We start from the raw sequence: 4,240 nt of genomic DNA, 5'->3' as shown, positions 1-4,240 counted from the left end.
CCCACCTCCTCTGAATCCCCGTTTATTACACCACCCACTGCTCACTGACCGTGTGCAGGGATCGCCTGGCAGAGAGGCTGTATCTTGCCTCCCTGCCGCCCCCAACCCCCATTCCCTTCAGCAAAAATCCTCTCTAAGGGCAGGGACTGTGTCCTTTTCCTCTTTGTATTTACTGCAGTACCTGATAGGATTGAGAGATGGAAAGTGCTTGATTCTCTCAATCAACAGGAGATCGATTTTTTTCAGACCAAAGCATTGAGCCTATTTCCCAACTTCTGTACCTCTCCTTCCTCCCGGGGAAGCCTGACAGGGTTCCAAGTCATTCTACGCAGCCTGCCCCGCACAGGTGAGCCCGGCCTCGCTTAGGGCTTTTTTCCTGCTCTACCATCTCTTCCAGATGCAGCCTGTTTCCTTTGTAGCTGGAAGATGAAAAGCGTTCTTTTTTCCCTTTACATGTCTAATGACATCATCCTTCTCAGGCGGGGACATTGGGAAATTCATGGCAAGTGAAGTATGGCTGCTTATTCAGAGAATCAGCAGGTTGTGCCCTGTCTCCCGGTGACCGAAGGCTGCTGAGGAGGTGGTGTGTGGATCGTGTTGGCAGGAAGAAAGGGTTCAGTAGCATTAAGCACCCACAGGAGAGGACAGGGGCCTTGGGATGGGGGAATTGGATGAAAGCCATAGCTGCCTGTATCATGTGATTTCAGTGATGCTGTAAGACCCCAAGGGTCCCCTACCATGTTCCTTTGAGCTTGTGATGGTTTCTTCGTTCCTTCTGTGTTCAAAATTCCTATCATTTCAGTTCTTCTCTGTTTTAGATCATGTGGCTTCTTCCCTTCTACACTGTCTTGCCTTAGATGCACATATTGGGAAGATTAATTAGGGGTGGGGTGGGTATGGGTGACACTGGTTTTCTGGGAAGATGGGCCCAGCTGGTGAAGGGCAAGAAACACCAGAATGAGTAGGCTTCACCCAATTTCTGCAGAGGACTAGTTGTCACTTTGGGGACACTTTGGCAGGTACAGGCAGTCAGAAGAGCAGAACAGGTGAGTCAGGAGTAGGGTAGGAGAGTAAGGAAGTGTCTACGAGGGAAAGGGCATAAGGTGAGTGAGAGGAGGACACGTAAAGCATTTGACTCAGGTCAGCCTGACCAGCTCCCTGAGATGGGGCCAGGCCAAGCTGGCCCAGCAACAGACTGTGGAAATCCAGCCCTCAAAATGACAGGCCGAAGATGAGAGTTTAGACGGGCAGCAGGTATCAGGTGGAACCAGAGAGATGTAGGAGCACCCAGCCAAAAGCTACAAGCAGGCAGGAAGTCAGAATGAGTGACGTCATAGGTCCCCCGCCCCCAGGACAAAGCTCCAACCCGGCTGTGGCAGGAAGAGGAGAGACGTGGAGGGGTGGCCTTAAAAAGCAAGCAGCCCCCGCAGCAGGGGAATTGGAAGACTAAGCAGTTTCTCCAGAGAGAAATCACTGTGGATCAGGGACGCAGCCGAAGCACATCCTGTTGTATGAGAATAACAAGGTCTTCAAAGATAGATATGCTGGTTTCTTTATTGTGGCAGGACACACAGAACATAAAATGTATCCTTTTAACTGATTTAAAGTGTACAATTCAGTAGCATTAATTACATTAACAGTGCTGTGCCACCATCACTACTGTCTAGTTCCAGAACATTTTCATCACCCTCAACAGAAACCCCATACCCATTAAGCAGTCACTTGCATTCCACCGCCCCACCAGTTCCTGGCTGCCACTAATCTGCTTTCTGTTTCTCTGCATTTGTCTATTCTGGACATTTTATATAAATGGAATCATACAACAGGTAACCTTTTGTGTCTAGCTTCTTTCACTTGGCATAATGGTTTCAAGGTTCATCCATGGAGTAACCTGTGATGGTTAATTTCATGTGTCAACTTGACTGGGCCATGGAGTGCCCAGATATTTGGTTAAACATTAATTCTGGGTGTGTCTGTGAAGGTGTTTCGGGATGAGATGAACATCTGAATTGGTAGACTGAGTAAAGCTGATTGCCCTCCCCAGTGAGGGTGGGTCTCATCCAATCCATTGAGGGACTGAGTAGAACAAAAATGCTGAGCAAGGGAAAATTTGTTCTCTATCTCTCTCTGCCTGTTTTCAAGCTGGGACATTGGTCTTTGAACTTGGACTTAGACTGGAGCTTACACCATTGGCTCTCCTAGTTCTCAGGCCTTTGGACTTGGACTATACCATTGGCTCTCCTGAGTACTGGCTTGCAGGCTGAAGATCTTGGGACTCATTAGCCTCCATAACCATGTGAGCTAATTCCTTATTATGTATGCATAATATATTAATATATTTTATATGTCTCCTATTGGTAGGAGATATATAGGTATACTAATATTAATATATTTAATATATATTATAATATAGGTGTTATATATTATATATATATATACACACATACATACATATATACATATCTCCTATTGGTTCTGTTTCTTTGGAGAATCCTAATACATAACATGTATCAGTACTTCACTTTTTTAATGACTGCATACTATTCCATTGTACGGATATACCACATTTTGTTAATCCATTCACCAGTTGATGGGCATTTGGGTTGCTTCCACCATGCACCAGATTTTGAATCCTGGTTAAGTCAAGTCACTTAACCTCTCTAGGCACCTGTTTCATCACATGTGACTTTCTTATGAAGAGTAAGTGAGATAAAGCATGTAGGAGCCTGACATAGATAAGACAATCAATAAGTTGTTTCCCTTACCTGACATCAGGACCCAGATCAGTGGGCCCAACAGCAGAGCTAACCTGCAATGGATCTGGGTTCCTTAAATTCCCCCTCAAACCAGAACTGGACCCAGAGTCAGGGCAGAGTGGACACCTGCAGGTAGAGGACAAGAGGTCTTCGTTGTGAGGGAATGAAATTGGACCCTTTCTTGCCCTCCTGCCTCTCCCTAGCACACACACTTAGGGAATGGAGGTTCTGAATCAGGGCCCCAAAACATGAGTATGCCTCTGTTTCACAGCGTCTTAGGCCAATAAATATTGTGAGGAAATATCTCACACTTAAACTGTTATAAATGCCACACATTTTGCAAATGTTTGAAAGATAAGGCACACACTGCTGTCATATCCTATCGTAGAAATAAGTACTCTTCAGGCTTATTTGCAACTGTTGTTCAGATTATTCTATAGCATGCACTCACAGTACATAAAACTTGTGAAAAAATAACACCTATCATTCCCTAAATCACAGTAATTTCAGAAGGTTACATTTACTTTCACTTTTTTTTAATGTTCTGTAACTGTAAATGTCGCTCTCCTAGATGTCATAAAAGGCAACTTGAAAAGTGAGTTTAAATGCACTGAGTCTTCTGTGCTAAAGGCACACAGACAGAATAGCTTACTCCACATTCATACATGACCAATTCAATGGCCAACCTAAGAGCACTGACCTGGGTCTCAGGAGGCCCTGCGTGCATGCTCCCGTGGGGCTGTGGACACGCCCCTTAACTGCTCAGAGCCCCAGTTTCCTCACCTGTGCCATCCATTCACTCAGCAGCCCTCTCTGAGGACCACAGTGAGTCACCCACTGGGCCAGGCTCTGGGGTCACAGAAAAGAGTAAGACCTACACCACTTATTCTCAGAAACCCACAGTCAAGCAGGGAAGTAGCTAACACACTCAATGCCTTACTATGTGCCAAGGGTTGTTCTTGCATTTCATACGTATTAGCTCATCAGATCCTTCCAACAACCCTACAAGTGCATAGTGTTATTCATACTATTATTACCTTCATTTCACAAATGAGGAAACTAAAGCACAGGGTGTTTCAGTCATTTACCTGGCTAGTCAAGAGCAAACATAGGTAGTCTGGTTTAAGAGGCCACCCTGCAGCCACTATAGAAAACAGTACGGAGGTTCCTTAAAAAATGAAAAATGGAACTACCGTATGATCCAGCAATTCCACTCTTGGGTATAGATCCAGAAAAAATAAATACACTAATTTGAAAAGATTGATGCAGCGCTATTTACAATAGCCAAGACATGGAAACAACCCAAGTGCCCATCAACACACAACTGGATTAAGAAGATGTGGTACATATATACAATGGAATATTACTCAGCCATGAAAAAGAATGATATACGGCCATTTGCAGCAAATTGGATGGACCTAGAGAATATTATCCTTGGTGAAATAAGTCTGACAAAGAAAGACAAATATCAGTACTATATGATA

Source organism: Eschrichtius robustus, chromosome 11 (assembly GCF_028021215.1).
Source record: "Eschrichtius robustus isolate mEscRob2 chromosome 11, mEscRob2.pri, whole genome shotgun sequence".
Classification (NCBI taxonomy): Eukaryota; Metazoa; Chordata; class Mammalia; order Artiodactyla; family Eschrichtiidae; genus Eschrichtius; species Eschrichtius robustus.
The sequence above is the reverse complement of the archived record's forward strand: the minus strand, read 5'-3'. Positions refer to the sequence as shown.